The sequence below is a fragment of the Equus caballus genome, chromosome 1 (genome assembly GCF_041296265.1).
Source record: "Equus caballus isolate H_3958 breed thoroughbred chromosome 1, TB-T2T, whole genome shotgun sequence".
NCBI lineage: Eukaryota > Metazoa > Chordata > Mammalia > Perissodactyla > Equidae > Equus > Equus caballus.
In genome coordinates this window covers 190,749,356-190,763,552 of record NC_091684.1, presented here as the reverse complement: position 1 = coordinate 190,763,552, position 14,197 = coordinate 190,749,356, and the positions used below count along the sequence as shown (strand labels likewise).

The 14,197-nt window shown below is 34.0% G+C and overlaps 1 long non-coding RNA gene across 1 annotated transcript; it reads left to right on the top strand.

Moving 5' to 3' along the window:
• The first annotated feature begins 3,343 nt into the window (after window positions 1-3,343).
• On the top strand, window positions 3,344-13,811 carry LOC138925201 (uncharacterized). The gene is made up of 6 exons (XR_011441103.1): window positions 3,344-3,553; window positions 7,661-7,972; window positions 8,466-8,543; window positions 9,424-9,477; window positions 12,184-12,339; window positions 13,378-13,811. It is a non-coding gene; the product is annotated as an uncharacterized lncRNA (long non-coding RNA).
• Window positions 13,812-14,197: the final 386 nt, after the last annotated feature.

Below are 14,197 nucleotides of genomic sequence, written 5' to 3'. Positions count from 1 at the left end.
TCTCCTTTTGTTAGACCTCTGGAACCCACCCGCTGTTGGCTCTGATGATAATTTCTCTATTGCTCTTAGTTTCTGGTTTGTTTTCTCACATTCATTCACACTATCTTGGAAGGTAGCCTGTGAAATATGCAGATGAAGTCCTTTATCCAAGTACAAGGTACAACACAGCATCTTCCATAAAGTGTTGGAATATAACACACCTGAATATGAGTCTTGGTTCTGAAATTCACTGCATTATTTGTGAAATCTCTTACCTCTAGCATGAATCTTTAACGCTTCTGTGTGTAGATGGAAATTATAATACTTCGATTTGGGGTTGCTTGAGAGATTTTGATGACTTTGTATAAACTACACATACATACCATTTCTATTCCTTGCCATAAGTCTATTTCAAACTATGTAATAAATAACTAGTTTCATTGAAAGTATATTGTAAATAACCCAGTTTCTCAAAATAATCAATTTTTTGATCAAGAAACTTTTCTTGTAGAAGTGAGATAAAAATCCTCAGGAAGATGCCTAAAACATTAATATTTTTATTTTCCTTCATATTAAATATTCTGTAATTTTGATGACATTGTTTAGCAAAATCTTGAAAACTCCAGTGGCTCTCTTCAGACACTATTTACCCTCAGAATTTATTTTATAAGTTTAGTGCTAGTTCTGCAAATACCCTCTCTTTTCTCTCATTTTATAGAACTACTGTTGCAAGAATATAATCTAAGCATTTTTCTTGAATTTTATCCAGCTTAACCGTGGTTCTCAGACTATTTGCTATATACATCTTGTCTCTTGATCATTATTGAAGCAGCCAGAACTCATCAGAGGGGGAAAAATGTATTATATTATTTGTTATAAAAATTAAGAAATATGTTGAGAATAAAAGTTGGGCAATATGAAAATAAAAGTAGAAATATTATGAAATATGTATTCTAAATTATTTGTCCTTCAGTTTATTAAAATCCTCATTAACATTTGTATTTGTAGAAAATGTAATTATTTTTAAACACTTTTTCCTTTTATTGCATTATATTGCTGTGCAATGGTATTTTACCAGTTTCTCTAAAGTGGATTTGTATATTGACAACATTAATTTAACTATTATCCATCTGTTGTATCTTTTGTTTCTGCATGGGTATGCCAAAAATATAAAAAAAACATTGTCTTATTTTGTGTTAGTTTGGCATCTTTTAACCTTTTGCTAATACTATAAAATTAGAACCTTTTTAAACCAAAAAATACATTGTTGAACAATGAACATGATAACTTACTGATTGTGGGGACATAATAGATATTTTGTGTTGGTTTTATTAGCAACAGAATTTTGGAACTAACAAAAAGGTAGTAAATTATTATAAAAAATTATATAAGATTTCAGTCTTTCTATATGATTTTCAAATGTGGTCAGCACTGATTATAGTTAGTTTTTATAATTTTACAAATTTGAGGATTTGCTACATTTTCAAGTGGAAATTTTTCAAGGCTATCTTGATTTCCAGTATACTGATGAATGTAGCCAAAAGTGTAAAAACATTGGCAATGAATTCATTCATTCATTCACTCATTTTCATACGTATTATGCTTCAAGATTAAGTGCTTCTTATTCTTGACTCCATTCACTAAAAGATGTTATTGTTCTCCAGTTTTCATTCATACTAAAAGGGGCAGTATATCATGAAAGAAAAAAAGGAGGGGAAAGCAAAGAATGAGGGCAAATTGTAAAGCTAAAATTATTTAGAACTACAAAAACAATTCTCTAAATGTTGTCTAGAAATGCTTTTCTTTTTTTTTTTTTCACTTCAAATGTTGATTCTCTACTTCCAAGAGTATTTTCTTACTATTCCATTGAGATGTTTATTTTATACACTTTTAATAAGATGGAGCTAAATGGAAGATTGGTAAGAAAGATAAGGAGAATTGTGTAAAAATGCATATATCCCTCAGCACATATATTGGATCTTTATAACACATAATAGGTCTTATTTTCAAATTAGTGAATGGTGGAAAATTTGGAGTGTTGTTTTAAATCTTAACTTTGTCTTAAGTGTGAAAATGCTCATAACAAAAAGTAAAATTTTTATCAGTTTTGAAAGACAGACACTTGTTTGAGAAGTAGACTAGAATAAGGCAGTTTCTTTTTCTCGTCACCTCATCTTAGAAACCTTGATTGGATTCAGAGTAGTACACTTACTCATTCATTTAGAAAATTGCCAGTGAGCTATGAGATGGATTCCTCGACCTCCTGAACTCATCTCTGCCTTTTGTGTTCTGTCTTTACACTATGCAACTAGCTCCTCTTTCCTGCTTTTGTTACTTAATCACTTCTGATTTATCCTTGGCAAGAGAATACCGCTTTATAGGTGAAATGTATCTGTTTTCCAACGCCAGGCAACACAGGAATGATTCTACTTGGAATTGGAGAAATAGAAGAGTACTTCTTTGAATAGTTATGAAAGAAGTTTCCAGAAAATTTTGCAGAAAATATTCCAATTGGAACTTACAGTGAAACTAAAATGTTAAAGAAGAAAAATAATGTGTAGAGTGGCCATACCTAGACTACTCTTTGTAAATGTGAGAACATTCTATTTTGTAAAAATATGCACGATAATTTTACACTCATGTAGCAGATGTCCAATTCTAGTAGCAACTATTTTTTCAAAAGCTAATTTTACTTTCCTTGAAAATATTTTTTCCTGTTTTACGAAATGGATAAACACACTGTTATTTTCTTTACTGAGTTTTGCTTTGACTTTTTGGTATAAAATGTCTCTCACTGGGGTTCATTTGCTATTTTTGCTTTAGTGCAATGTATCTGTGCCGTGTTGTACTCTAAGAAGCAAATGCTGAAACTGAAAGGCAACAGTAATGAGTAGCCCAAGAGAGTAAACCCTGGATCTGAAAAAAGTTGTTAAATTTCAGAAGAGAAAGTAACTGAGCATCATCCACGGTGCACAGGAGTGTGTTTGTAGTTTCAGCAATGACCCAGTCAGCAAATGCAGTATTTTAAATTCTATGCAGATCACATTTACATGAGATGATAACAATTTTTTAAATATAGTGAGTGAAAAGACATCCTTAATTTTTGTTCTTTGTATTTTCAAATTTAATATTTATTGCTGTCTTTAGTAAGTGCTGCAGAAGGATAACGTGCATATGCATAAGGTAATGTGCCAGGCATTTTTTAACCATTTATTTTGTGATTTCAAACAGATCAATTTCCCTTCTGTTATTTTAATGTTAAAAAGAGACATATACATGAAATTTACACGGAACAGACTGTTCAATAGAGGTATAATATACTTATTTTTAAAACGTATTTTCATTTTATTTTTTTCTAAACTAGTAACGGTAGTGAGTGAAACAGAACATCTGACTTTAAGAAACTGCATCCATGAAAATAAGAAGTCATTTATCTTTAGCAATCATGATGAAAGCAATTGAGACTTTGTTCCAGTTTCTGTTTCTAGTAGTATTTCTGTTTCAGGCTTTAACAGCATGAACTGATGATGAAACATTCTTGGAACACAATCTTTTAGAGGTTACCTCCAAATGAGTAAGTACCTTTTCTATCTAATCTGACATTTTGTTGTATTACATCTCTGATTTACTCAAAATTAAAATCAGACAATTGTTATTTACATTAATTCAACATAGAGCCCCTGTACTTTTATATGTATGTTACTGTAATCAAAATGTTTTGTGATATTCACACCTAGGAAGGGGGAAATTCATTAGTATATCTTAATTTATGAATATCCAAGCAGTAATATATGCCTTTAAGTATTAATATAAGTATGAATGCTGGTCACTAATGATAATTTTCCAAATTATTCTGTTTCTTAATATTTGGAAATATTTGATTTCCCAAAAACAGAAATTAAAGTTAGAAGAGAATTTATAGATTGGCTATTTCAACCACTGAATTTAAATTTTAAAGAACTGATATGCAGAGACCTTAAGCTAACTTTTGCACGCTTCATGGAGAGAAGTAAAGGCAGATTAGAATCAACTAGATCACACTGCCTCTTTCTCCCACTCTCCAATCTTATTAGTAAGGCTCCTTGTTGTAAGGAGGAGAATGTATTATCCAGGCCACATTTGGGTAAAAGGAGTTGGTCTAAAAAATACTTGTGGAATTTGAGTAGGAAAAAGTAAATTGTGGTTCCAAGGAATCATAACAATATGTGTCACAATTTGAAGTGCTATGAAGAGAACCATTAACTTAAATAAGACTGGGGATTTGATTGTTAAACTAGTTAAACAAAGAGGCCATTAGACCAAGGTGACTCTAATGCTTTGGTAGCCTACTTAAGCAAACCAAAACCTAAACCATAGTCAAGGCACTCAAATTTGAGAAAAGCAAACTTAAGAACAACCAATTATGAACAGCTAACTAGACTTTCCCAAATAAGGCAACTGCGTAAGCTATAGTCAATCAAATCATTTCCTTGCTTTGTTTCTGCATCTTCTCTATAAAAACCTCTCTCCTAGCTCCTGTTGTGGAGTGCTCCTCACCACCTTTGTTTTGGTACTGCCCAACTCAAATGGATGTGTGCCCAAATAAACTCTTGAAAATTTTAATGTGCTGCAGTTTATCTTTCAACATAAGTTCCTTGACAGTTAAAAGAAGCACAGTGTCAATTATAATAATTCTACAGTTGTCCTCTTTCTTGAAGAAAAAGTGAATCAGATTATGGATTAACACATAGACCAGCAGATTAATCATTAGGATCTAGGAAACCCAGATCTACTTTAGATTATACCAGTAACTTCTCAAGTTTAGTCAGATCATAATAAATAAATGAATGCTATATGAATAATGAAATACTGTTCTCCATCAGCGATGAGCTTATAGTCTGGAAAGAAGGAATGCCTTTTAAATAAGTAAATGAAATAGAGTAGATACACATGGTTGTGTAGTGTATTCCAGAGAAGAGATAATTAGCTCTACTCGGTAGGTCAGGGAAGATTTGCAAATGTGGATGCTGCAGTTGGGTCTGGAAAGATAAGTAGGAATGATCCAGGTGACAAGATAGAGAAGGGTGTTTCAGGAAACTCAAATGGCATGAGCCAAATATATAAGTAGAAGACAGTAAACCCTCGGGATAATGTAAAGTCAGCCAGGTTCTGTACATAGAGCAGTTCACATGCTCTGCTTGAGGGATTTGACTTCATCTCACAGTCAGCAGGAAGCCATTAAATGTCTTTATGCAGAAGAATAATAAATATGGATTCCTATTTTAGAAATATTGGTCCTGCAGCAGTGTGGAAGACAGAGGGATGGCTGAGGGTGAATGAAGGAAAGTGCTTTAAAAGACAATTCCAGTAGGTTAGATGAGGAATAAGAGGGCATGGCTATGGATTGGGGAAAGAGGATTGGATTCAAGGAGTGATAAGAAGTTAATATCCACATGGCCTCATGGATAATTTGATCACTGAAAAAGGGTAGACTTCCGTTGATCCCCAGGTATCTTGATTAGAGTTTACTGCAACTGTACGGGAATATCTCCAGTAACCCAAGAAAAGAATGTACAGAAGAACTTAAGGGTTATGATAAAGCATGGCAGTTACTCTATCCATCTTTTTCACTTACTAGGGTAACAAAGGTTTTCATTTCTACTGCTCTCTTCATGTGGGCTTTTTATGAACCTTTCTCTTCAGATCAGCTTTTTTTTCCTATTTGATGATTAGAGAATGTGGCCCAGATATGGTCATCTCACCCTCTCCTAATTTGGTCTGTGTCTTAACTTCAACCCCCAGAAGAGAGATAAGACTGGCCCAGTTGTACTCAGGCAATGGGGTAATATAGCCTGCTACCTACTCAGCAAATGTCCATGGGAGCCTGACTCTGTGAAGAGATTTGATTAAGTTTTCTGAAAAGTAGATCTGGAGACAAGAAAGAACATATTGGGGTCTCCAGTTTACCAATATATGGACGGAGAAAGAAAGCCAAGCATTTGGGTGAAAACAATTAATTCAGTTTTTCTATGTGAATTTAAGATAGTTGGAAGAAAGATTCTCAGTAGGTATTTGGATATATAAGTTGAGCTCAGAGGAGCAATCTGGGATGGAGATACACTTGGAAGTCATTAATATATAAGTGATAATTAAAATCATGGAATTAAATGAGAATGTATGTGTGAGAATATTTGACTAAAGATGGACCCCAGAAGTATAGGAACAGCAAGGAATTGATGAAAAAGGAGGTAGAAATTAGTTGAAAAGGAATATATGTTAATAGGGAGTTGAAGAGGATGATATCAGGAAAAGCATGGACATAAAGAATTTCAAGAAATGGATTGGAGAACAGTATCAAATGTCACAGACAGATTAGAAATATAAAGAGCGAAATGAGGGGGAGAAAATTTATAGGGCCTCCCTGGTGACGTTAGGAAGAGGGGTTTCAGTGGAGAGATGAGAGCAGAGGATGGCTGCTTCTTGCAGTGGGTCAAAGAAAAAATGGTAGATGAGAAATCTAAGTCAGGGATATGGATCATTCAAGTAAGAAGACAAGTGCAGATAAGGAGGGTTGAAGCATCTATCAAGTTAGATTTCATTAAGAAATAAAGAATAAAAATACAGGGAAAAGAGTTAATAAATTGCTGGAGCAAGATACCCAAAGAATTAGTAGGGTATCCTATCTATGAGAAATTAGCCCTAGGAAGAAAAGACATTTTTCTAGAAGCATGACAGCAGCTGGGACATATTGACTTGTCCAAGTTCTTCCATAAGTATTTACTTTTATTGCTGCAAGACTTTCTTATTTATATTTTTTAATTACAATGAGAATTATGGCATGTAGTAAAAAATATTTAAAGATCTGTCTTCTGAGGCACAAAGGTTCTGTGATAGATGTATTATTTTAAAAAGCTATGCAAGAAAAATCTGTAAACAAACTAGTAGTCAACTGATATTTTTAAAAACTAAATAAATGATCGAGGACAATGCAAAAATTTAATTTAAAACAAACAAATAATAAAAAGAAGACAAAACAAAACAGTTCAAATATACCTTGCTTTTTCTGTCACCACCATCACAACTTTTACTAGAATTCAGATAGGTGCAATTTTTTCTTCTAAAAGCACACGCAAACATTTTGATTTTTCAAGGACAAATACTTTATGAAGAAACAATAATATTATGGGAGAGTTATTTTGTAGTATATGAAACCATAAAGTAAATTCAGATCGGATGTTTGAGTTACTGGATTTCAGAAAATATTTAATTTGTTTTTAAGAAAATCTAAGCTACTTGTTTTTTCATTATGGGGGTCAACTAGTTGAGGATATGTTGGAGGAACTCATGGGGAGCATGTGACTGCTGATTGACCCCTGAGCTGGACCCCTGCAATCAGAGGCTCCTCACACCCTCCCCTGGCCTTGGAATGTACATTCTGCCCACTGTTCCCAGAGCTAGAGCCGTTTTCAAGGCCTTGAGAGAGCAGTGGGCTGTTGAGACCATCTGGACGGTACATGTGACTGAACACTTTTAAGGCCCCGTATAAACTCTCAAGACTCTGGTGGGCGGGTGCAGAGAGGTACTTGTCTTGCAAGTGCCCAACACAAGCTTTGTATGTAAGTTGCTGCTTATTAAACCTGCCACCTACCAGTCTGGAGTAATCTGCCTCTTTCTTTGATCTCTCCTTGCCTTCTGTGTACAGGGACCAGGAGGACCATCAGGATAAGAACCTCAAAAAGATGTTCATTATACTTCTAAAAGCAAAAGTGTGTGGTTTATTAATTAGACAACAGCTCAATTCATGTTTCAAAGAGTTGAGTAATTTGTCAACGTCAGAGTGGTTAGCCACAATAAAGTCAGTATTTAGAAGATGTGCACTTTTAGAGCAGAAGTTCTCACTGTGTGAGCCCTGGACCAGCATCTTGTTAGAAACACGCATTCTCAGATCTACCCCAGATCTACTGCAACAGAAACTCTGAGCTGGGGCCGAGGAATCCTTGAACAAGCCCTCCAGGTAATTCTGTGTTGCCTATGTTTGGAGAACCACTGGTTTTAAGGTTAGTACTTACCTGTAATAAATATTAAAGGGCCAACTGATGCAAAACAGATGTCTATTTTACATTAATTTTATTTAAATATTAAACAACTTTTATTAATTCTATTTAAATGATAAAACATTTTATTTAAATTACAGAAGTCCATCAATTACTTCACTAAACATTTGAATAAAAAAGCACCAGAAAAGCACTTTAATAAACCTACATTTTATTTAGATTTAATCTTTTCTTTTTCTCTCCCCTCTATTCTAGTTATACCTCTGCCTTTAGCTTAAATTAGTTGTTGGTTTTTAAGAAAAATGCTTAAGGTATGCAGACAGATCTAATACTCTGTCCCTATGTGTTTATATTCACAAATGTAAATTTGCATCAAAAATAAAGTTATTGTAGCTTTACAAGTAAATTATTACATTAATTTTAATTTTTTCTTCTTTTTTCTAATTTCACTAGATTGCAGAATCTGTGGAATCAATTATGTATGGCAATGTATAATTTTTAATGGAAGATGACAAATCGTGGAATTTTCAGGTTAGAATTCATTTATTAAATAGTGATTATCATTTACAAATGTAGTTGTGTAACAATTTAGACAGTGAGTGTAAAAACAAAAATAGAAGTTCTGTATTTCCATGCTTGTATGAGAGAGTCAGAGAATTACCAAAAGAGGAAATTTCAGTGTTTTGGGAAATGTTGCACAGAGTGCACAGCAAAAAGGAAATCTTTATGCTGGAAGGTGTTTTTTAAGTTTAGAATTACTATGGCCATAGTGTGCCGGTAAATGTTTAACAACCAGCTTGGCAGGAGAGTTTGGGGAAGGGAGGAAGGAAGATTTTGATATGTAAATTTTGCCGATATCCATGGTTTAAATGATCCAACCTTGGATGATTTCAAGCTACTGTAATGTATCAGTGAACACAGATTTGAGAAGAGATGCACACAAGTGGCTTCAGTTAGCCAACAAGCTGGTCCTAGAATACAACTGGCTACAGGGTGTTAAAAGGGTCCTCACATGGCTCCGTTATTAAACATTCAATATCTTTGACCAGTATATTTCCTGTCAAATGCTCTCAAGAAATCTGGGTGATAGTGTATGGGGGGCGGGGGGGGGGGGAGGAGGAGGATTTTCCTCAAATGGAACCATTTCTTTGATGTAATATTACAAGACTTTTTTTTTTGTAAATCTGTCTGTGAGTCTCCTTTATTCTATTCATTATTTTGATTTTAATGTGGTGGGCATTTTTTTTCTGGCTTTCATACAATTTGTGTTTGTTTCCTACTGCTAAACATCAAATAACTCTATAGCATAGAACTCTATAGCATAAGACCTGATGAAACTTTGAAAGTGGAGACATTTTAATTCATATATTATGTAAAATAATTTCAGAAATATTAATTTATATATATGCAGATGCAATTTTTCAGGAATTTCAGAAGAAAAATCCTTCCACCTGAGTTGTCTTGAGTAAGTAATTTTTAGGATTTTTTTATTGAATTACTTGTGTAATCATTGCTAAGGAGACCTGAGGTAAGTTGCACAGTTATTTTTTCAGCTATTTTGCAAGAATGAAATGTTGACTAAATATTTAAGTATTGAGTCAAATTAATTTGGAGAGAAAACCTTAGTTACTGTTGATAAGTGATCAAAATAAAATAAACCTTTAAAAAAGACTTCGTGAGTAGAAACATCACTTTTGTGTGTGTGTGTGTGTGTATGTTTGAGGACGACTCAGCCTTAGCTAAGAGCTGTTGCCAATCTTCCTCTTTTCTCTTGGGGAAGCTTGTCCTTGAGCTAACATCTATGCCAGTCTTCCTCTATTTTGTATGTGGGATGCTGCCACAGCATGGCTTGACGAGCGGTATGCAGGTCTATGTCCAGGATCTGAACCCGTGAACCCCAGGCCACTGACATGGAGCACACGAACTTAACCGATATGCCAGCGGGCTGGCCCCAAAACATCACTTTTAAAGCATATAAGCAAATAAATGAAAATTACATTTTCTCAGAACACATTAAAAAAGTATAGGATATCCACGATATTTATTCATCTTTACAAAATGAATTTTAAATGTCCTAGTCACAGATATTTTCAGTGTTCTGAAAGGATTTTATATTCTCAGAAGATCATGTAGCAATAATGGATACTTTTGGAACAGGTGTATCAATGATAATGTTTCTCTTGTTTGCAAGAGTTAACGAAAGAAAATAGAGTTAACAAAATAAAATATAGACTTTGTTAATATTATTTGTCAGAAGAAGAATTCCAGTTTATATTCTTTAGTCTGTAAGATGGGGGAGCTATTGCATTACACAAAATACTGTCTAGTTTTGTTCCTGTAAGCATTTTCCTTTGATTAAAACCATTTGTAGCGAATGATGACCCAAGCCCTTGTAAATGACGTTTTAACTGGGGTTATGTTCTAAGGAAATTGTGTCTTTAAAGGGGTTGCAATTACTAGAACTATAAAATATTAGTTTACTAGTAATATATTTCAAGTGAAGTATCAATTTTTTTATACCACCAGTACTACATATTGGTTAATATTGCATTTTTGGACTAACGCTTATTAGACTTCACACAAGAGTTTGTCTATCTGCACAGCATGAAAATACCTTTCCTTAAAAATAAATGCTCTGCGCTTGTTCTGTTATGTTTCCTCTCAAAACCCTGACAAATTCTGCAAGTCCCTAGTAAGGGAAGAAGAAAGCAGAGGATTGCATTACACACTTAACCTTGAGCGAATCCAAGTCAGAAATAGAATGTCTTAAAATTTTAATCTTACAATATGAATGTTAAGAGGAAGAAAAATATTGACACTACATAAATTATGACCTAAAGTCTTGCTAAACTGAGTTGAAAACCTGGTCACGAGCAGCCAATAGTATCTTACATTTATATCCTAGAATTCTTGTTACAGAAGAATTTTCGTGTTACTCTAGGACCTCAGCATTAGTTCATGTTGACATAGGGGAAAACTGAGACAAAGGAAGGCTCTTTGCAGGATGGAGTCACCTTCCTCCTCCTTATCTTGGGATTAGTAGAAACTCCTTAAGTAAGAAATATTACCAGCCCTGTCCTATAGGGTAAAAAACTGAGGCGCAGACTAGTTACTATTTTCTTAATGTTACCTGGTTAATTATGAGCATTCACAGTGTTCTATGAATGTTGATTTTTTTTACCTTTATTCAAAAAGATGGGGAAAATGTAAATAAGACCTGCCTATGCAACTTCAGTTCTTGAAAGTAATGTTTATGAAAGTAACTTGTGGTTACTTGTGAAATGTGATAAAAATGTTAGTTCTTGGTCTCTCATAGCCAGGATAAGCAGCTGATCGTTGTGTACATCTTTATGTATAATTTCTTTATGTTTTCAAATGTTTCGACTGTAAACCTGACTACACAGGGGAAAAGAAAGTCCAGTGGCAGGAGCTTTCAAGGGGGCTCACTGCTCTTCCTTGATGGGCCATCTGAAATGGCTAACGAGCGTGTGCTCGGAACGACGCATGGTGAAAGACGAGAACACTCAGTCACTTCAGAGTCACAAGTTTTCAATTTAAAATCATATTTATCCAACTCTGTTTGAAAGGAAATAAATGTTTCTTCATTGTTAAACATGACTTTAAAACTCCATTACCAATTAATGCAAAGAAAGCCACTGAAAATAATTTTAGTAATAAAAAATATGAATACTTATGAAATATATATGCTGATTTTAGGAGTATAACTAAATAGGTAATTCAGGCTTACTCATAGGACCACTGCCTCTAACTATGTGTGTGTGTATATACATACACACGTATAGTATGTACATATGTATACATATATATACACATATATACGTATATTCATATTCATATGTCTGTAGAAAGAGAAAAGAGAGAGAGAGACTGTAGAGTAATATAACTTTTCCATTCACCATATATTGTCAGCCTTATAATAACGCCCTCGGGTGATTTGATCCATCAATAAAATGTTAGACATATTTAGAGACTTGGCTTGGTTTACTTTGTGTGTGTATGTGAGAGAGCGAGAGATTGAGAAAGAGAGAGAGAGAAAGATACCTGGAGACAATTTTAAAAGCCCAAGATGCACAATATAGGATAGTCATTGAGATCATGGGGTTTAGGAATCAGATCTGAAGTCTTATTTCCTGTGTCTGCCCCATCTCAGCTGGACGACTTTGGGCAAGCCATTTAACTGCTCTGCGTTTCTTCACCTGTAAAATTTAGACAAGAGTAACCACTGCACACCGTTGGTAGAAAGATGACATGAAGTAATATTTGAGGAACAGAAAGAAGAACACCTGGCGTAAAACAAGTACATAATGTAAAAGTATACTTTAACATTTTTTTAATATAAAGATAAGCTCAAATATATATGGTTTTGCTTTCTGTTGTTTTCATTTAAGTAGACTTTAGGAAAATTATAAATTTATTCTAAATCCCTAAATTAATGCCTTAGTCGGAAAGGTCTCTGACCCAACCACAAATATTAGTTTACTACATAGCTGAAAGAACTATAATTTTTACTCTTTCATAAAAATATGAAAGTCTTTAAAAACATGACTTTTTGTTTCTTTGAGATGAGATTACCTTGCATTTTGTTGAATCAGCAAGAAAATACTTTTGAAAGTTCAGATTTAGGTATCTGGCATGCACTTCTATATAAACCAGCCTCAAGAATATGTTTGACAAATGTCTGCTTCAAAATATTGCCCTCATTGAAACTATTCTATGTGAACAGAGCTGTGATCAGCGGAGGAACTATGGTATCCACTAAATTATATTATTCTAAGGAAATGTCTATATCTTTACTGTTATTTATAACACCATGTATGTGTCTATCTTCTGTGCTATTAGGAAAGACATTAGCCGTTTTTGATCCTAAATGCAGTTGTCCTGTTGATAACTTTTTCATGGTTAACAATAAATAGAGGTTAAAATTGCAGGCTCCACCGCGAGTTTACTTGAAGTCAAATCCTGGAGCAGGTTATTTAATCCCTCTCTACTTCAGTATCTTCTGCTGTAAAATGCAGTAATAATAGTATCTACTTAGTAGGTTGTTCTAAATATTAAATGACAGATGCCAAGGGCCTAGAATAGTGCTTGGTGAATAGCAACTCTTCAATTAACATTAGCTCTTATTTTTGTGTAAGAAAATAACACATGAGAAATCACTTGGGTACAGATATTTCAAGAGCAAGTATTGAAGTTCAAGTTAGTCAGCAATTACTAAGGGCATGAACGTATCTGTGTTATACTTCCACATCTTTAAAATTAATTACGTAAATTCCTTAACAGTTTTTTTTTTTAAACCCAACCTGCTTTCATCTAAAAGGGGCTTCCCTCCCTTTCTATTGTACAGGTAAGGCCATTGATAACAAGTGGATAAGGTGCCATGATGGTTCTCTGGAGATAATACAGTTTTTCTCAGAGGCAGAATTGAAATGAGGATATATCATTTCCGGGATCAGACCGTTAAGCACCACCTCTTAAAAGTTGCAGAATATCAGAAAAAAAATCAGTCACGTGCATTATTAATTCCTCCACATGCTAAGACAAAATGAGACTTCAGAGAGCAAGACACGAAAAGACAGAAAAGAAAAGCTTTTTCAAAAGGAAGAAGTAAATTAAACAAGTTTTTCCCAGAAGCCATTAAATCTACCTTGAAAACAGATAAAGGAAAAAAAAAAAAACCCCAGAGATTTGAAGGGAAGAGCAATTAGGCCAAAGCCGCAAGAAAAAAAGCCCTTTTTGTTTGTTTGTTTTCAAAGCAATCAAATAAAATTCTGAAATAGCTTTTCCATTTTCTCCTTCTCAGTGAAAACAAACATCACACAAATTCCCCTTCGAGGGAAGGTGAGAGAATTCCTTCCCCAAGCAAATGCGCATGTGCCCACAAACCAGGAACGTCTGAATGCAGCACTGAATTTATTTTAGATTATATTAACTTTTGCTTCTTAATACACTTTACAACACTTTGTGGTTAAAGAATTCTTTAAACTCCTTTCAGATTAATAAAAATCATTTAGAGACAGGATAAGTATTATCATGTATATTACTGGTTGTTCTTTAAATTATGTGAATATGCTGGCAAATAAAAATGGCAAGTAATAGGATGTATATGAGGAATATATAGGATGTATATAGGACGTATGGAGTATATGAGGAAGCCATTTGGTATA